At 45.9% G+C, this 21,167-nt stretch overlaps 1 long non-coding RNA gene across 1 annotated transcript in view; it reads left to right on the top strand.

Moving 5' to 3' along the window:
- Nucleotides 1-231: 231 nt before the first annotated feature.
- LOC138515510 (uncharacterized) overlaps nucleotides 232-21,167 on the top strand; it is a 38,983-nt gene continuing 18,047 nt past the window's right edge. Inside the window, exon 1 of the long non-coding RNA XR_011282038.1 lies at nucleotides 232-702. This is a non-coding gene — a long non-coding RNA (uncharacterized lncRNA). The remainder of the gene's footprint in view (nucleotides 703-21,167) is intronic.

Genomic DNA, 21,167 nt, shown 5'->3' with positions numbered 1-21,167 from the left:
TCCAGTGGTAAGGTCGTGTAAAGGCAATGGTGCAGTAACGATAGCGTTAGCACCCGTTGATGTTAGTTGCATTCGACTGCATTATGTCCTCCCATGTGGTGTGGAGTAACCCCTGGCCTCAGGGTAGTGCAAGAAGGAGCTGACTACAGGCGGGTTCAGCCCACTGCCGTGCAGATCTGATATGCAGGCATGTGGCCACTGGAGGGCTACCTCGGCGAGGCAGCCTCGACAACGCTGCCCTGCAGAAGGGATGTCGAGAGTTGTAGCCAGGGGAAGCAGGGACGATCCCCTACAGGAGTACACCACCAGGGACAGCAACGGGCACGGGACTCTCCGTGTCGGAGCGCCTCAGGGATGGAGTCTCTGGTGTTGCTCCGGCGTGGGGCACAAGTCAGAGGGGCTGCCGCAGCGCAAGCAGCCCACCACCCACGGAGTGGTTCCTGGCAGCGGTCCGGGACCCAGGCCAACACAGACCCTGTAGAGGAGCAGGAGCGGAGGGAAGGGTGCTCACCAGACACACGGGCCGGACGACAGCTGCCGGACGCCAGTGTCCCACGAGTGAGCTGGGACCATGCAGCAGCTATGCCCCTCCCCGACAGCAGGCCGCAAAGCCGCGGAGCGGCCACTCGGCATGGGCCGAAGTCGCTGGAGCCGAGAGCCGGATACCGCAGCCTGGTCGCTTCCAAACAGTAATATCTCCAGGTAGAAGCCAAGCTGTGCTCCCCAAGTTGGATGATAGCTGGAGGAGGGTGTGAGCAGTGATCCCTCAGGTTGTCCTTGGAGAAATTTGCCGTGCAGCCGTAGTTGTCAGCAAGGATGTAATCCCCAGCCCGGAGCTTCCACTTTAGGCGGCCATATCCTCCCAAGTGCAATAGCACCCCCCTTCCTTCAACACTTTCTGAAGCTGTGGGGCCAGCTTTGTTGCATATTCCTTGTAAAATTCAGCAGTTAGGCCATCGCTCCCTGGGGGTCTCGCTGTGGCTAGGGAATTTATTGCCTCAATTATCTCTGCTGTTGATATTGTATTGTATTGTATATGCATTTGTATCGCACTCCAATTACCCGAAGGCTTACGGGCGCCGACTAAGAAACACACAAAAAGCAGCTCCTAACGCTAGTGGGGCAGAAATTACATTCACATTGTTTCAATAGGATATTATCAGTGGAAACAGTTGAATGGGGGCGCATATCTAACAGAAGAGAAGTGTTTTAAGTTTCTTTTTGAACGTTTCAATTGACTTTATGTCCCTAAGATCATCTGGGTGGGCATTCCCAGCTCTAAGGGCGGCATAAACAATCCCGTAAGAGCTTTATTAGAATTGCAGCGAGGAATAGTTAGTTCATTTGTGCTATTTGATCTTAAGGCTCTCACATTATGTTTCCTAACCAACCGATCCCTTAGGTAGGAGGGCATAAGTTCCAATCGGCATTTTTTTTCTCTTCCAAATGTACATTTTAGGCAATCTATGGGGGTCGTATTGCCACCTATGGAGGATCTTAATGGCGTGGAGTTTATATTGTGCTGCTATTGATACCTGGGCCGCTCCCCCACAAATGATATTCCATTTGCTTGGGTCTAGCTCTATGCCCAGGTCCCTTTCCCATTTGTGTTTGAGATTATCAGTCGAGCCCCTGCCCGCCTCCAGCAGTGTTTTATACATGCAAGATATCACGCCCTTTGTCTCAGACATCGTGTCTAAAAGCTTTTCAAAGGGGGTGAGCTCTCCTTGAATTTTCTGGCCCATTCTTTCTTCATGAGGGTATCCTTTAGTTGTAGGAAGAGGAGGGCTGGTAGTGGGTGGATCCCCAGTGCTTCCTCGCGTTCAGCAATCGTGATGTATGTCCCGTTTCTCCATAGTTGCCCAACCCTTTCCAAGCCCGTATCGTACCATGATTGGAATCTAGGATGATTGTGGATTTCCTCTCTTATACCTGCGGACCATATGTGGCTCAGTGGGGAGGGCCACATAGTGACTCCTCTCAGGCCTGCACCCTCTCTCCAAATATCCCATATTGTACCTAGTATCGGGTGGGTCCGTAGTCTGCGTGTGAGTTTGCGTCTGGGACCCCATAGCCATTGCCCTAGTGTCACCGGGGTCAAGTTATGGTTATCTAAATGTACCCATTGTAGTTCCTTCTTTTCCCTCAGGTGTGGGATTAGTATTCTCAATTACACTGCCTTGTAGTGCTGTCACAGGTCTGGGTGACCTATGCCGCCTTTTTCTTTGGGCAGGGTGAAGGTGTCGTAAAATATTCTTGTTTTTTTCCCTAGCCATAGGAATCCAACGATCGCTCTTTTTTCTTCCTTATAGAGTGTGTCTGCGATTTTTATGGGGAGCATTTGGAATGGGTATAAGACCCTCGGCAGGCAGACCATCTTAATTGCATTCAGTCTCCCCATCCAGGAGATCATGAGTTTTTGCCATTTTGCTAGGTCGCTATGGAAGCCTGCCAAGAGTTGGGGAAAGTTTGCCTCACATAAATGCTCAAATATTTGTGTAAGGTTTATACCTAAGTATCGGAGAACGTTGCTTTCCATTACCAATCCGAGTGCAGAGAGGGTGCAAGTGTCCGCAGGGGTGAGTTCCTTCAGTGGGAATACTACTGATTTTGTCTTGTTAATTTTGAAGCCTGAGAGGGAACCATATTTTTCGATCAGTAGTATGCCCTTGGTATTGTCGTGAGGGGATTTTAAACGTGAATTAGTATACCATCTGCTTAGAGGGTTATTTTGTATTCTCTACCAGCTGTCCCGAGGCCTTCTACTCTGGGATCCGCCCTGAGGACTTGTGCAAGAGGTTTTACTGATAGGGTGAATATGATAGAAGACAGTGGGCAGCCCTGTCTCATTCCTCTACTTAAGTCGAACCACCTTGAGTATTCGGAATTTACCATTACTGAGGCCTTTGGAGCTGTGTATACTACCTTGATTCCTCTACGTAGGGTTGGACCTATTCCAATGTTGGTCAGGACTGCTTCCAAGAAGTTCCATTCCACTCTGTCAAATGCTTTCCCAGCATCTAAGGACAAGAGCGCTGGGTTATCCAGCATTTTCTGTGGCTCATGAATGAGGTGTAATGTTTTCCTCATCGTGTCCGCTCCCTGTCATCTTATTGTCAATCCTACTTGAACTGAGTGGATTTTGGAGGGCATATGAGTTTCCAACCTGGCAGCAAGAACTCAAGTGTATATTTTCATATCTATATTAATAAGGGAGATAGGACGGTAGGAGCCACAATTTTTGGGGTCCTTTCCTTCTTTTGGAATTACGGAGATCAAAGCCTGGGAGAAGGATTCAGGGGCAAATCCTGTTTGCACGATGTCATTGAATAGCTCTACCATGAAGGGAAGGAGGGGGTTATGAAGGTTTTGTAAAACCCTGCAGTGTAGCCATCATTTCTGGGTGTTTTCCCTTGTGGAAGTCGTTTAATTGCTCTTTCAACTTTCTCTGCTGTGATTGGTGAGTCTATCCCTTCTGCTGTGTCTTGGGGGAGTCTCTGCATGTCTAATCCCTCTAGGTATTGGTCTATCTGCTCCTGGGCTTGTCCTATTTCTGATGTGTAGAGGCGTTCATAGAATTTCGCAAATGCCTCAGAGATCCCTCCGGGGTCCGATATCTGCGTTCCATTCTCCATTCAATAGCCTTGACCCACCTTTCTGCCCGTTGTCCCTGTAGTCTGGCCGCAAGTAAGGCATCAGCCTTATCTCCCTTTTCATAATGTTTCTGTTTGAAAAATTGGAGTTTGCGGACCACTAGGCCTTCCTGTAAGTGTTTTAATTCTTCCCTTTTCTGCATTGCCCCTGCGACTTTAACAGCCCTATCCGTGTCATTATTCCACGCTATTGAATCTAGCTGTGTGATTTCATTCCTCAACCTTTTCTCTATTATGGTCCTTTCCCTCTTTTTGGCCGCCCCCCTCCCTAATTAAGACGCCCCTCCATGTTGCCTTCCCTGCCTTCCAAACCGTTCTCTTTGAGATGTCACCCGTGTCATTTATTTTGAAATATTCTTCAATTTCGTGGGTCATTTCAGTACAGAAAATTGCGCCTTTCCAAAGTGATTCATTACATCGCCATTTTGTATTTTTGGAAGGTAGGGTGTCCAAACTAATGCTGACCGTTACCAAGTCATGGTCGGACCATGAGATTGGGATTATGTCAGCTGTGTCGGTGACTTCAAGAATGTCCTTTGTTAAGTGTATGTAGTCTATCCTAGTGTATATTAAGTGTGGGGCTGAATAGAAAGTGAATCTTTTTTCCCGAGGGTGTAAGAGCCGCCAGGTATCATGTAAACCATAGATTTGCAACATCTCTATCACCTCCGCAGAGCCTCCGTCTGGTAGAGGGGCTGCATCTGTGTTGCCTGCCTGTCTGTCTATGGTGCGATTATCCCATAGATTGAAGTCCCCTCCTAGGATGGTATGTCCAGCAGCCTCTAGCATTATCTTTGGGACAGTACGCTTCAAAAAGCGGGTCTGACCTGTATTAGGGGAGTATAGTGTGGTTAAGGTAAGAGTAATATTGTGGATTCTGCCCACCAATAAGATGACCCTCCCTTCCTGATCGGTCCATGTCTTGGAGACCTCCAGGTTTAACCCTTGCCTTATCAATATGCCTATGCCAGCCTTTCTCAAGGGGCCGGAGCGCCAGTATTCTAAACCCATTCTGTATGTAAAACTTTTCATTCTTCTCCCTTTATATATTTTGTTTCCTGTAAAAATAGCATGTCTAGGCACGCTCTCTTGAATTCTCTGCACACCAGAGATCTTTTGTTTGGTGAGTTTAAGCCCTTCACATTCAGCGTGGCAATCCTGAGCAGCTCATGTGCGTTAACTGGGGGTGGTGCCATCATTGTACTCCCGTTCGTTTTCATCAGTATGTAGAGATCTCACGCACCTATGGACCTTTAGTTGCTCTGTATCTTTGCTCCCTTCTGTAGAGCCCCCCGATTCTGCTTGTTTCCTTTCCCCATCCTCCCCCTCCCTCCCTCCATCCCTCTCCCCCTCTCTCCCTCCCCTTTGGCATCCGATCTAACTGGAACATCTCACCCAGCCAGCCTCAGACTACCAGTGCGGAACCTGCAACCCACGGTCCAAATTTTAAACATCTCTAATAACTGTGAACCCCCCTTACCCTCCTCCCCCCCTCGCATGTGTTCATTTCCGGAAGTGTTTCTGTTTTCTGCCAATTATTTGTGTGAAGCCCACCTTCCTGGTAAACACTCAACGGTTAGTGTCGTGACTAGGTTCAAACGGTTTGAGTCACCATGTCGATGCTTGACCCATTACTCATCTGGGAATCAATACTGGCATCCGCTGGGTTATTTATCTGTGGTTCTCTGAGCTTCAATGTTCTCCGAGGAGGTGCTTCCCCAAACCCCTTCTGTTCGATGTTTACCACTCTTACTGTTCCATACCAAGTGATGTGTTCATTCTCCTGTATATCCTTGATCCTGTGATTTTCCTACATCTGGGACCTTGTAATTTCCATTGTTGGTCATCACAGGGTCTTTCATCCGGATTCTGTTCATTGGGGAGGTGGCCTACTAGGTCCGCTATACAGTTTCGTATGTCCTTTTCTGCTTGGAGTCTAACTGTGCTTCTAACGGTGCTTCCTGCATGTTCAAATGTGTATCCCCACCGATATCGGATTCCTTTTTTTTTAAGCCATTTGTTCAGTGGTATGCCTTTCCTTCGCATGGCTAGGGTGAGTGAGGACAGGTCCTGGAAGATCATCACATTGGCCGTGTCATAAACTATTTGGGGGTGTTTTTGGCTTTATCTAGTATTCTCGCTCTGTCCGAGTAATTGTGGAATCTCACGAGTACTGTCTTCGGACCACCTGGAGGTCCACCAGCTCTGTGTATACGGTCTATTTTGGGTTTGTCTACTGTATTGTCCTCGAAAAATACTTTGAGAATGGCATGGAGGGATTTTTTCAAGTCTTGCTCTGTTTCCCCTTCCCTTGCTGGTATTCCAAAGATTCTTAGATTGTTACATCATTCGCCGTTTTTCAAATCATCGATTTTCAGACGATATTCTTCTTCTCTTGTCTCGAAGTCCGTAAGCCTCTGGTCTATTTGGGATTCCAGTGTGTTTAGTGAGGTTTGGTTAGTCTCCACTCCCTCCAGCCTTTCTTTAAGCTTGTCTATTCTGTTCGTGATCCTGTCAATTTTGCCTCCGATGTCTGCTCTCCTACTCTTCATTTCAGAAAGAAGGGCCGCTACGTCGCTGTTCGTTGTGGCAGCTTCTGTTCCCGATGTCGCCATGCTAGATGCTGATTTGGGATCTGATTCAGTGGTGCGCTTTGTGTTCCGTACACCACTGCTGTGCGGCTAGAGTGTTTCTTCTCGCCAGGTTTCGTTGGTGTATATTTATCTGGGCAGGTCTCCTGTGGTAGCGATCTGTGTGTGGGTTGCGGGTACTCTCTTTTCGTGCCCGGTGGCCCTCTTCTTCTGTTCTTAGTTGGTTGGTTTGTAGGCCCAAGGGAGGCCCAAGCCTCTCTGTTTTTCTGCGAGGGCCCAACCCCTTGGTACATTCAGTTCCGTTGTGGAGCTTAGGTAGTCCTTATGATTGGAGTGGAGGGTCCATGGATTGGGTAGATGCGTTGCGCACCCTTTAACAGGCCTATCGGGCGCTGGTACCAGGCTGTTCGGAGTGCTGAGGTTTGCTTCTTTGAAGTGGGGGGCCAAATTCAGCACATTGTCATAGGGCTGGCAGGAAGACTTCCACCTTGGTCGAGTGGGTCTGTGTACACCAACCTAGGAGAAGAGACCGCGGATTGAGAGTGGAGCTTAGTCCTCCTTGTGATTTGAGGGGGCTAGAAGAGTTCCTCATGTGGATAACTGCAAATGTGGTGTGTTTTCTTACAGGTTATGTCTACTGGTACTCTTTTCCTCTTCCCGCTTCAGGTCTTCCCTGCTCCCGTGCCCGTAGGTAATTATGCAATCCCTAACCGTGGTCGTGAGGGACTGTATTCAGGTACACTCCAGCATGATTTCAGAGTTCATGCACCTCCAGGTACTTAGATTCTAAGAGGGGTGAATTCTCCCTGTTTCACCTACCCGCGTCCACTTTCTCATTAGTCATGGGTTCTTCTTCCACCCATCCTGTGGAGGCCGCTCTCCTTGTATCGGCCGCTCCGTTGGCCAGGGGCTCCCGTGTGTGGCGGTAAGGCTCAGCTGTGATCCACGCTGTAAGCATCAGCGTGGGTGTGTGGTTCGTATTGTGTGCAAGGGTTGCCGTTCATTTTCAGCAGAGGCAATAGGGGCAAAGGGCGTCATCGGCAACACGGTCGCTGGGGCTGGCAAGTTGTGAAATGTCGATCGTGATCTGGGTCCTCTGCGAGAGAACGCTCTCTGTGGAGCAATGGGACTACTGATGGGACTGATCTGCGTTTGGTCCAGCTGAAGATCAGATCATTGGGAGGAAATCATTGAGAGGTAGTTAGGACTACGGGTGCCAGGGCCAAAGCAGAGTTTCAAGCGGGGGCAATGGGGTCCTTTGGTAGCGGGGGAGGGAGAGGAACCTCAGATGGGAACCACGGGTTTCCCCCCTGTGGGTATGTGGAATTGCGCGGAAAGGAACCGCTTGAATGATGTTTCCGTGTGGAGGGTCTTTGTTTCTGTTCACCATCACTCACGTGTATGAGAGCAGGGACCTGTGTGTGTGCTCAGCACTGAGGTCAGTGGGAGTACCAGCCAAATACTCCCAAGCTTGTCTGGGGAAGTCTAATGTGAGGCAAATGCTTCTGTCCCTTTCGGATTTATTAGGTGTTAACTGTGACCTCTTATCTTGTGCTCCGGAGCTCCTCTTGGGTTCAAAGATTGTTCGGGGTAGGTGCTCTTTTCACTTAGGCAGCCTTATTCAGAATCGCAATGCTGTGTGCCCAGTATTTCCAGGGCCTTTTCTTTTGGGGGTTGGCAATACTATGTCTGGCAGTATTTAGTAGTATCGGGCAATAACCGGCAGCCTGCACTCACGGTTTGCTGGGGTGGTCGTACCCTCGTTGCCGGCTTGAATCTAGCCGTTGCGCCCGCAGTCCGGCGTCACCTCTCGATGTTACGCTCCACACATGGGCCTGACTGTTTCATTATATGCTTCTCGTACAGCTTGCGAGTCCCGGCCAGCTGCACCACGGGTACCTGTGAGGACCCTGCGTGTCTTTGGGGGGATAGAAGTTCAGGTATTTCCACGATCTCCCGAGCGCGGCAGCACTTCAGACCGCTGGTGTCCGGCGGACACCTCTGATGATTCTCTCAGCGCCGGAGGGGCGGTGCAGGGTCAGGGGCGTTGTAAAAGCGCACCCCCGGAGCCGCTGGGAACCCACTGCTCACTGTTCAGATGCGTCCACTTCCGTGTGCGCAAGTCCGCCTCCCTTTGCCTTATATAAGTGTTTAGTGAACAGCCGGGTTGGGTCCCCAGTGTGTACCGGTGAAGTCCTGCGGCGTGGAAGCAATATTCAGTGATCTAATCCCGCACCAGAACATGCGTCTGTCCAAGTTTCGGTTTTGGGTAAAAATAGTCTCAGGTGTCGTCACATTCTCACAACGATTTCTGGGTCACTCCGTGGCTGATTTCTTTCAGGTTTTCTCCAGTGTGGGTGGGGGGGACCTTCTGACAGCTCTGACTGCTTTCTTAGCTGCGGGGGGGGGGTCTAGATGTGGGGGCTCATGCCACTTCTTGGACCTCTGAGGAAGAGCTCACACAGAGAGCAAGTTCATCCGTGCGCCCCCTGGTGTCCAGTCCCAATCAGCATTTTTGTGTAATCTCAGTAGCCGGAACTGAATTCTGGCCCTTACAATGCAGACCTCGCCTTGCATCTGAAATATGGTCACTCCATTTCAGCCCAGTGACCACCCTTACCGCGCTGTTTTGTATCACCTGAATGTGATCAAACTCTGCTTGCTGGCTGCCGATAAGCAGGTTGCAACAATAATCAATTTTTGAACCGATTAATGCTCGAGCAATTCTTTCAGCATTCTTTTGTGAAATACAAGGCTGGATTGATGCAAGTAGTTTGATATAGTAAGTAGATGTCGAAACCAAGCCACTAATCTGTGACCTCATATTCATGTTCCGGTCCAAAATAACGCCCAGAGTTTTAACTTTGCTCTGAACCTCAATTTTGCAGTCTGCGATAGTTGCACCCCATGTAGTAAAGTAAAGGGTTTAGCCTCTGCATCTCCACCCACCACTCTGCATTGCCTGTTACTCACAAAAGAAGCTATCCAATGTGCTGCATCCCTGGAAAAGTTAGCCACTTCCCTCAACCTGGTAGTCAATATAGAGTGATCCACCAGGTCGAAGGCTGCGGAAAGATCCAAGATCATAAGTAAGGATGCTTGGCCCCTATGCATGGTATCCAGAAGTTTTGCTTTCAAATCAAGTAAAGCAGTTTCCGTACCATGGTGCTGTGTGAATCCAGATTGAAATTTGTTCAGAATCTGATATTGGTTAAGATAGTCAGAGATTTGACTATAGGCAACCCTTTCTAATATCTTTAACAGGAACGGGGTATTAGTGATCGGTCTATAGTTGGTAACCGTCAGCGGACATAGACCCGGCTTCTTTAAGGGTAGAATCCACACCTTTTTTATACTATCCGGGACATGGTTTTCAGCAAAGGAGACATTTACAAATGTACATATAGCTGGTAGGAGCGGAGTCAGACAGTTTTTAATAATCATTGATGAACCGGGGCCACCACTACTTATGGAGGTCTTTAGCTTCGTGATTACCTTTAGCAGTTCCAATTCTGAAATCGGAGAGGCTTTAAACTCCACCTGAGAACCTGCATTGAAGTGTGTCTGCCGTGCTGAACAATCTAATGATTGATTACACATCAGCTTCTGCTCCTCAATAACTTTTTTTAATATTCACTAATTTCCCTACCATGGCATCCAGTTTTTTTTTTTACACCAGTCCTCATCTTTACCGATGATTTCCTTATATAGCCCCTTAAGAATTTCTTGTTTGCTAAGGATCTTAAACAATTCCTTGCTCTCAGAGCCGGCCTTAGAAATTTTCATTAAACATTTCCTTTTTTGCCAGTAGTAGCACACTCTTGTAGTCCTTAGCTGCAGTTCTTTATCTTATCAGGTTTTGATGGTCCTGGTTTTTCCTCCAATTGTAAAGCAGTTTCAATTTTACTGATTTCAACTTGTGGAGTTCCGTGTTAAACCATTTGTTTCCATTATGCAAGTCTGATATTTATAGTTTCTTAAGTGGGGCTAAACTGCCCAGAGTTTCCTGACATGTACGTAGAAGTAGATTAGTCGTGTCTTGCAAGTCATCTGTTAGTCAGATTTTTCGAGCCGCTGACTCAAGCAGTGGCATTAAAGCTTCCATAGTAATTTATTTTCAGTTTCTGGCCATGGTAGGTTCAATCCTGTTGGCCGGTTTCCTAGTCACAGATGGATTATGAATCAGGAAGTGAATACAGCGGTGATCTGACCACGGGCATAAGAGTATGTCAGGCTCCATAACATCTAGCTTGTGAGAGGCCACCCAATCAAGGGTGTGCCCCTTGTCATGTGTGGGATTTCTGACCTGTTGCTGTAAACCCAGCAAAGTCAAAGCATCCTCCAATGCCGCCACTATGGGATCATCTTCACATCCTGAGCAAAAATTAAAATACCCCATTTTGATGAATTTGGAATGATGTTTAAGGAATGGGAGTAGAAGATTGCTCAGCATAAAGGGAAAATCCTTCCTGGCTAATGGAGCTCTATATAATAAGAGTACATTAATGGTGGTCTCATCATTAATGCCAATTTTACTTATTAATAGTTCTCTATCTGGAAGCGCAATGGTCTTGACTTCCCAGATTTTCAGCTCAAGTTTAAAATTCATTGCAACCCCACCTCCTCTACCTTCTACTCTGTTCTGACATAAAATATTGTAACCTTATGGAATTACCAAACCCACCAACGGACCCGTCGCGCTATAGCCCCAAGTTTCAGTTAAGGCGCATACATCAATATTGTTCTCCCCAATGTAAATGGCCACCTCCAGGGCATATTTAATGAGAGATCTAGTGTTAAGCAGTAAACATTTCAAATTACCTCCCAGCGTTTTCTCTGCCTCTAAAGTCTCATTCCCGTGAGCACCCAACAAGGACAGGGCCTTCGAGTCTAGGGCCTCCGGTGAATCTTCAGAAACAGAATACGCTTCCTGCGTAGTACCGTTATTATACGTGCCTCTATGTCCGAGGATATTATGAAACATCTTTGTCCTCCCCCCCTCTTTCATGTGCTACTCTCTCCCTTTGTTCTAGACAGCACATATTTACATGTGAGCAAGCACTGTGCAAAGTGGAAAGAGGAGAATTCCCCCCACCACACTGTAGTATAGCACAGCACTGCCTCATAGGAGGAGCCTCCGATGGCAATGTTCTAACATGTTGCCTAACTATCAGAGGTTCACTCATACTTTGCATAGGCTGGAGACAGTTAGCGTCCAGCTTCGTTCTGGGAAGCTCTATAGCCTGTAACACTTCTTGAAGGCCCATAATTCCTGCACAGAAGACATGAATGCGAGTAATAGGATGTGAAGAGATCAAAGATTAGCTCCTTCACTTACCTTACACTGACCGGCACAGACCGGCTTGCATTGTTCGCGCCAGCGCGTTCGTGACTGGATTGCGAACTTGTAGTCCCGTAGAAGTACAATACTGATGGTAATTGTAATTCTTATGGCTACGGTGTGCGTGCAGAGCAGCTGGCTCTGATTCAAATCGCCACCAAGATATTAAGGCAATAAAGCACGAGAGACACAAAAGAGTTATTTTTAGACGTAGGCAGAACACTATATAGTACACACAATTGATAAAAAACGATTTAAAATGTAATATCAGCTCAAACAAAATTCCTTTAAAATGCAGTTGCTGTTAAAAGCAATCTATGACAAGGTATACAATCTGGGACATTCAGCATGGGTTTAGTCTCCCTATCAATTAATTTAGGGCTGGAACCTGCAAGGTGTCGTGAAATCTCTTCTAGGGATCCGACATCTTTATTCCTATATAATTACTATTTTGTATTATTGCTATTATGGCATTTATTGAGTGTGGACTTAGCTTCGAAAAGCAACGGAGCGCTTTACTAATGTGTACAACAATACAGATGCATAACCAAGCCTTCTTCCAAGGTAAAAATAGAACAGATATACAGCAGAGGGTAGCTTAAAGAGGGGCACAGAGGAAGGGAACAGCTTTACCAGGTGGTGGGGAGGAGAGGGGTGGATGGCGTATAGCGAGTCAGGTGGCGCGAGGGGTGATGTGATGGCCTAGGTGTTGAGGGGGAGAGAATCCTTGAAGAGGTGGGTCTTCAGTTCTTTTTTGCATTGTAGAAACATGGGGTTGCGTCTAATGCATTTGGGGAGGAGGTTCCATAGCCTTTGGGCGTAGGCAGGTAATGCATGTATTCTGGTCCTTTCCTTTTTGCAGTGGCAGATCTCAAGTCTGCACGTGTCCTGGCCTCTGGTGGTGCGCTGTCAGCCGGATATGCTGAGTTTCTGCGAGAGGTAGCTGGCTGACTTGAGGGCGACTGCCTTATAGATAATGCAGCAAGACTTGAAGGTGATTTGTGTGTACAGTGGGAGCCGGTGAAGGTTGATGATGACTGTGGTGATGTGGTCGTATCTGCGTAGACCATTGATGTGGCGTGCAGCCGTGTGTAGGACACCTCTCAGGGGCACATGGGAGGATGACAATAGGTCTTCAAGGAGTGCATTGAAGGGCTTGACTTTACACATGAGGGAGAGCTGATAGCAAGCTGTGTGAGTTTTCTTAGCTATTTGTGTCTTGAATGAGAGGTGTTTGCTGATGTGGAACCTGAGGGACTTGACGCAGGAGGTGAGCTCGGGTATGAAGCTCTAAGAGATAATGGTTGATATCCAGGTCTGTATGTATGGGTGTTCAGTGTTGTTGGTGAGAAATAGGAATTCAGTCTTGGAGGGGTTGAGCTTCGAGTATGCACTGGACATCCACGACTGGATCAGTGAGAGGCAGGTTTTGAGCCTATGGATGTCCTTGATGGAGTCGATCTTGAGGTATAACTGTGGGTCGTCGGCGTATTGGTGGATGTGGATGTTGTGTGTGGCTAGAAGGGCTCCCAGAGGCTCCATGTATAGATTGAAGATCACTGGGGAGAGGATGGAAACCTGCGGGACTCCACAGGTGATGCGTAGCATTGGCGATCTAGAGGAGTCCATCTGAACAAACTGCTGGCGGTTGGCGAGGTAGGACCTGAACCAGTGTAAAACAAGGTTTCTGATAGTATAGTAGTCATGGAATACCCCCAATATATGAGAAAGAAAACTAAACACACATTCACACCTTGGGGCACCAATGTGAGGTAGGATACTGTACTATTGGTAGACATATGAATAGCTATAGTTAACTTCTCAACAAGATATTCACAAGATACAATCTCATTGTTGTTATTTCCTTTATATACCCAGGAAGATTAAAGAAGTAAAGGATTTAAGAATGTTATCAATTGGTGCATACCATGCAAATACCAAGTATTCACTCCTGATGAAGGGAAAACATTTCCGTAAATGCGTTGAGTTTCTCTGTACCCTTAGTAAACATCACAGAGACTGTTATTTGTTTGCTTTTTACAATATGATGTTAATATAGTGAAAACATGGACAATTACAAATTAATTGGTTTATGATAAGTAACTGAGCCACAAGGACAGTAGCACCTGTGAATAAAACAGTGAATTAGTTCTTAACAACATTTGTTTGAAAATAATTGACTTGAGAAGTTTCAATTTTATGCAAGTTATATACTTACCTTTAACCCAGGGGTGAAATGTTTATTTACTTATATATTGAACAATATATCACACTCTTGTGAATTAACACACTGATAAGGCTTTATCTATTTTCTGTCTCAGGATAGAAACCCCGAGTGTGCAGGGCACGCAAGGGTTCCACAGCCCGTGGACACCCTTTCTTCTTTGTGTCTTACCCCCAATATATGCTCAGGTGTGGTGTGACCAGCACAGCTACAACATCCGACCTGCCGCTTTTCCCCTTTAATAGCCACACAAGAGACCTACCCAGCCTCTCTCTCTCTCATCATACTAGCGCACCATGGCGGGTCTAGCTAGGAATTATATTTCTCTGTCAGTAGTCGCTCTGAACTTTCCAAGAGTAGTACGCAAGGACTGCTACAGGGCCCTGTCCTTTGTGCATTGTAGATCGTGTTCCATTTGTTTCATTTCCGTTTCTAAGCTCGTAAACTCTCACCTGATAAGTTTTAGGTATCCCACCTTCCAAGCACATGGACATCCCTCTGATATAAACCTTTAATGCCTCTGCTAATGTTTCCACTAGTGTAACTGACCCAGTGTTCAGTGTAAAGTAGGATGAACTGTCAGATTTCAGCTCTGCCTTGAACACAACACCCACCAGAGCCTCAGACTTCAAATTCCAGGAAAGGTGAAGCGAAACCAGACCTGGGAGTACAAAAGTCCACTTCAGGGGGGAATGATCAGAGAAGGTTCTCTTGAGCAGATGGCAGCTAGATCTGGCATTTAGGGGATGTTAACATCATGCCAATTCTCGAATACATGTCATGATTTGAGGAATAAAAAGAAAATCCCACAGATTTACCATGAAGTGCCTGCCAGAGATCGACCAGGCCAAGGAAGGAAATAGCCCCTCGAAAGTTCCAGTGCAGCCATAGTGGAACCCCTCGGGCTGCTGCTACACCCTATCCCGGTACATGTCCAAAATAGTATTAAAGTCCCCTGACCAATTCGTGTGGGATTCGTTGTATTTTAAGCATGGATCTGCTAAATTAGAGAAAAAAAGCAGATTGGCAGTATTTGGGCATAGATATTGACAAGCATTACTTTTGTTGTTCACTAGAGACATCCATACAATAAATAATCTTCCTTCCTGGTCGATCTCTGTCGCAGCACCCCGAAACAGGACTGACCTATGAATCAGGGTAATAACACCTCTAGAGCTGGATGAGTATGACATATAAACACCAAGGGGACCCCACACCTTAGAAAAGGACTAGTTATGTGTCCCTCGTAAGTGTGGCTCTTTTAGCAATATTATTGTTGCTCCTTGACATGCCCAAGACGTCTGGATGCTCCAGGCCTTGCTATTGAGGCCCCTAACCTTTCAGCTGAGCAGCGTAATGGACCCCATTTCATTGCCACATGTCAACGGCCCCAATCTATGCTGCGCCATCTAACAGTATCACTAGCTACGTGCTCATGGCGTTTTGCCAGTGTGACTGCTGTGCTGTGATTCATTTTCGCCCATCCAATACAGTTCTCAACAAACAACATAATTACTCTGCTCCCCCTACCCCCCTGCTCCCCTCTACCCTCAATGCACGTGCCCAGCCGGCAGTGTTAAATACCCCACCATGTTGAACCCATTTAACTAACAACCTAGGGGAAGGTTCCAACTCAGAACTCTAACCAGACGGATTTGAAAACACATGTGGGCAACTGCCCTGGGGCACCAGGTTAACACAATGAGCTAGCGCAGCAGGGGACTCAGCAGCTCCGGAGTAACATATATCTTCCAGGGTATGTGGTCTCTGCTGGAGATCATGACAGGAGTTGCATGGTGCATACTTGCTATGATGTTAGTGCTGTGGCTGTGTCTCTGAAGCGAAGTAGGTTGCTGGGTGGTACATGCTTCTTTTTTTATTTGTATTGTTATATGGTTATAAAATAACCTTTAACCATTTAAAAAAAAAAGTAAATCATACTTACATATTCAATACATCAATTGAAAGAAAAAACATAGACATAAGATATTTAAACGTTTACAAAGCAGGTAAAACTTTAAACTATTCTAAGAACTTCTTACTGAAATTGGATTAAGAACGTTTTACTAAAAGCAGCAACATTCCATTTCATGATAGTCAAAGTAAGAAGCAGGAATGAATTCACTCTCAAAATAATAAGAAATGTCATTTTGCTACAACATCAACTAAAACTACTCACTTTGCCCATTTCCAAATCTTAATAAGAGCTAAAAAAAAACAAAGATTCCTACGCCCAAATATTTGGCAGCAACGAGTCTAAATAATTTATCCCATTTCATTTGGTAAACCATAAAGCACCTAGGACAGCTCAATTTAACAAATGTCCAACTACTTACAAAACAAAAAGTGCTAAGAGTGCGATGTCCTATACAAATAGTTAGGGAGCAAGAGATCTATATAAGGTGCTAAAAGGTCATATTCCTACGCCAAAGGGTTACACAGCAACGAATCTAAGGAATGTGTCACTGCTAACACAATCGCAGTCGATCCACCCGACAAACACAGCTGCCAAATTCGCTCATGATCATTTAGAGAAAATAGATCAATGTATTTCTAAAAATAAATAAGTCGTTTAGTTGTCAAGGCAGGACAGAAAGTGCTTCAGCGTTTCTCTTTCATTTTCCACCTGACAAAACCTGCATATAGCCAGCTCGGTACGCAATTGCCCATGATGAAATAAAACCTTCCTAGTAGGTAGATAATTCCAGCGAAAGTGGAGGAAATGGCCTCTAGTTCATATGTGGGGATAAATAGTTAAATATGGAGCAAGAATGCAGGCTTTTTTTATAGTCACCACTCGAGTGACTTAGAGATTCTATAAGCATGCATCTCTGCATCGCCTCCATAGTAATAACCCTATTATATCTGAACAACTGTGATTTAACTTTCTCCGGATTTGTGGCTAATTCCATTGCAGATAACCCAATCTGATTGAGAAGACAGCTGCAGAATTTTAAAAATTCATTAACAAAGCGATCCCCCTTATTTTCAAGAATTTGGCATAAATCTTCATAGAGGGAATTCTTCAAGGGGTTTAAAATTCGATAGTAAAAATTAAAAAATGTCCAGCTGGACCTATCCTCAAGGGAATAATTGTCCCAGCTCAAAGCGAATCAGTGCCATTGGTGTACACTTTGGTAAACTCAACAGATTTTTCCATATAAAACTTTCCAAGGAGGATAGAACATCTAACACCCAACTTGCCTGGATTTCTGATTCATATAAAATCTTGGGCACAATCTTCCTCTCATAAAATCACAAAGCCAATCTTTAATTAACTCTTTATTTGCTTTCGCTAAAATTTGGAAACTTAAGCAAACAAAGTTGTCTACCTGCTCAATGGGAATTGTTTCCACATGTCAAGTGTATTTTGAAATCGTCCTGTGCCTAATACATTGCATTACTTTAGTTTTGTCCATATTCACCTTCAGAGAATGGGCATTTGGAAAATGCCAGAAAGCAGTGATTAGGCACTGTAGTTGTGTACAGTCAAAAATAATAAAATCATCTGCGTAAGCCAATCACGTGATCTTCAAATTACAGATTTTGGGAGAAGCAAAAGCAGCAGTAGGCAGGGAATCACCCACATCTGACATATATGGATAGGATAGGATAGATTTGGCGCAAGCACACACCCCCGCCTTTCAACCCGCAATGTCCCAATTTTCTGAGAAAGGGAGCCCTGTTTGTCTATCATAATTTGCACGTTCAATCCTTCACATCGACCGATGATCAAACATAGTAGTCCTTTAGGGATTACCCCAATGAGTCCATAAGAGGCCATGGTGGATCGCGTCAAACGCGGCCGACAGATCGATAGTGGCCAAAAAGATGGAATCATATTTAGAGGACCATGCCTGACTAATGACTCCCTTCAAGACAAAGCTGTTGATAGAGGTTCCAAAATATTTACGAAACCCTGTCTGCCATTTTGAGATCCTGCCCGTCTCTAACTGCCATTTCAAAAGATGAACTAACACCAAGGCAGAGAAGACCTTGCGGTCCGCATCGAGAATTGCGATATGATCGTAGTTATGTTGATCCGATCTCAGCTCATTTTTGAAAATGGGCAGAACAAAGGCGGTAGACCAAGATGTAGCAAACTGGCAGGAAGAGACAATCTGGTCAAAAGGAACAGCCAGGATCTCAGCCCATAACTCAGGGCATCCCTTAAACAGCAAATTGGAAAACTTGCTATGACCAGGGGCCCTTGTGGAACTCATTTTCCTTATGATCTCCTCCATTTCTATAGGAACAACGGGAAGAGCCCAATCACATTCTGTGGAATCTGCTTTCCAAATCCTATTCCCGGCTTTACCACTGGACTGGGCAAATAAATCTGTGCTTGCTTTTTGGCAGACAATTAATGATATGGATGACTCCGATCTGGTTAGCTTAATATATTCTATTTCTGAGTCGAACTAAATATCTTACTTTACATTTTAAGTCACAAAAATAGATAGCATATATTCAGCGTCATGTTGAGACCTTAAAAGTCGATGACCCTCTAACCAGTTTTTATATACCTGGTTAGCTTTACTGATGTTTTGGGTTTTTTCCAATGCTGAAAACTTAAAGGATCTCTTATAGCTCGAATTGCAGCCCTCAGGGATTTTTCCCTGTGCTGCAACTTCCCCAACATAAATATGCAGATGTTTCCTTCTTAAATCATTAGTGGGAGTTGTATACATCAGCATACCTTGCTCAATTAGATGTCTTATCAAGTTTTCAAAAGTTTTCAGACCACCATTTTTTGCATTTATTTTACCTTTTTTTGTGTTTTTGGCACTTCAGGCGCTCTGTAGCTGCATTCTTCACCTGCTTCCTTGCTTTGGTCTACTTGCCTACCCCATAGCCCTCCCCTCACCCCCATTGACCACCGCACTCGCAAGTGCAAGTTTAGGAACAACTGAGGCCACCCCTGTACTCCACTTTAGGTACGGAGTACAGGTGAGTGTTGTGCATGATTGCCCTGCTTCCAGACTCCGATACTTTGCATTTTATTCCTGTGTGCCTACCTTTCTTTTGTGCTGTTTTTGGCACTTCACAGGCTCTGCAGCTGCCTTCTTCCCCTGCTTCCTTGCTTTGATCCACTTGCCCACCACATAGCCCTTCCCTCGCCACCGCACTCGCTAGTGCAAGTTTAGGAACAACTGAGGCCACCCCCGTACTCCACATTAGCTCCAGAGGTTTGTGCATGATTGCTCCTGCTTCCAGACCCCCATTTTATGCATTTTATTTCTCCATGTGCCTACTTTCTTTTTGCTGTTTTTGGTGCTTCACACGCTCTGTAGCTGCCTTCTTCCCCTGCTTCCTTGCTTTGGTCCACTTGCCCACCCCGTAGCCCTCCCCTCACCCCGCACTCACTAGTGCAAGCTTAGGACCAACTGATGCCACCCCTGTACTCAACTTTAGCTCCAGAGTAGAGGTTAGTGTTGTGCCGGATTGCCCCTGTTTCCTGCCCTCCATTTTTTGAATTTTTTCTGTGTGCCTACCTTTCTTTTTGCTGTTTTTCGTGCTTCACATGCTCTGTAGCTGCCTTCTTCCCCTGCTTCTTTGCTTTGATCCACTTTCCCAGCCCATAGACCCCCTCATCCCCATTTGTGCCTGCACTCGCTAGTGCAAGTTTAAGAACAACTGAGGCCACCCCTGTACTCCACGTTAGTTCCAGAGTACAGGTGAGTGTTGTGCCTGATTGCCCCTGCTTTCAGACCCCCATTTTGTGAATTTTTTCCCCGTCTCCCTACCTTTCTTTTAGTGGTTTTTGGTGCTTCACATGCTCTGTTGCTGCCTTCCTCCCCCGCTTCCTTGCTTTGGTCTACTTGCCCACCCCATAGCCCTCCCATCACCCCATTGGTGCCCACACCCACTAGTGCACGTTTACGAACAACTGAGGCCACCCCTGTACTCCACTTTAGCTCCGGAGGACGGGTGATTGCCCCTGCTTCCAAACCCCAGTTATTTGGATTTTTATCCATGTGCCTACCTTTCCTTTTGCTGTTTTTGGTGCTTCACACATTCTGCAGCTGCCTTCTTCCCCTGCTTCAATGCTTTGGTCCACTTACCCCCAATAGCCCTCCCCTCACCACCCAATTTGCTCCCTGAATCCTCTTTAGTGCGACCATCCAGGGCAGCCCACTGCCTGTGCAGCCACGCCGGCTAAGGGCCTGAGGCAAAGGACAGCTCCGGAAGAAGCAGCTAGAGTCTGGGTTCGCCTGTGGAGTCTGCAGCGCAGCTGTCAACCAGCAGCGACTGAAAAAGTAAACCATGTCCAGGCAGAGGGAACAACCATTACTGCTGCCCATTGAACTGTCCCACCACTCTTATTACCTAAAAGCTTGCAGTCTGCTGCACATAGCCCATGATTGTATGGTAGCCATATCTGGCATTTAGACCAACCATGTTATTTAGCCATATCTGGCTCTATGCCAACTGTGTGAGTTAGCCATATCTGGCATCTAAGCCAACTGTGTTAGTTAGCCATATCTGGCATTTAGGCCAATTGTGTTAATTAGCCATAACCGGCATCTAGGCCAACTGTGTTAATTAGCCATATCTGGCATCTAGGCCAACTGTGTTAGTCGGCCATATCTGGCATCTAAGCCAAATGTGTTAGTTAGCCATATCTGGCATTTAGGCCAATTGTGTTAATTAGCCATATCCGGCATCTAGGACAACTGTGTTAGTCAGCCAAATCTGGCATCTAGGCCAACTGTGTTAGTTAGCCATATCTGACATCTAGGCCAACTGTGTTAGTTAGCCATATATGGCAATTAGGCCAATTGTGTTAATTAGCCATATCCGGCATCTAGGCCAACTGTGTTAGTCAGCCAAATCTGGCATCTAGGCCAACTGTGTTAGTCAGCCAAATCTGGCATCTAGGCCAACTGTGTTAGTTAGCCATATCTGGCATCTAGGCCAACTGTGTTAGTTAACCATATCTGTCATCTATGCCAGCAATGTTAGTTAGCCATATCTGGCATCTAGGCCCACTGTGCTAGTTGGACGTAGCTGGCATTGCTATTGTGTCCTTATTCAGGGCTTTTCTCCCACTTGCCATTTGTCCCACTTGCCAGGTGCCCCAGATCTAGGTGTTCAGAGCACAAGGGGGATTATGTCTCATGGAACAATACAAGTAATAAACTTCTACTGGTGAATGGGAAAGTGAACCAGGTCAGAAAAATAAAAAACAAAATATGTATTCAAATGTTATTAATATAGTAAACATGATATAAAAAATACCTGAATATTAATTCTTTAATTCATCCCAACATAAGGTATTATTAAAAAGCACAAAACGTCATTACAATCAAGAAAAACACATATATTCCTTGAAATTTAATGTGCAAATGGATTGT

Source organism: Ambystoma mexicanum, chromosome 6q, assembly GCF_040938575.1.
Source record: "Ambystoma mexicanum isolate Mex_15411 chromosome 6q, UKY_AmexF1_1, whole genome shotgun sequence".
Lineage (NCBI taxonomy): Eukaryota > Metazoa > Chordata > Amphibia > Caudata > Ambystomatidae > Ambystoma > Ambystoma mexicanum.
Note: the sequence above shows the minus strand (reverse complement) of the source record. Positions and strands in the feature narration are given on the sequence as shown.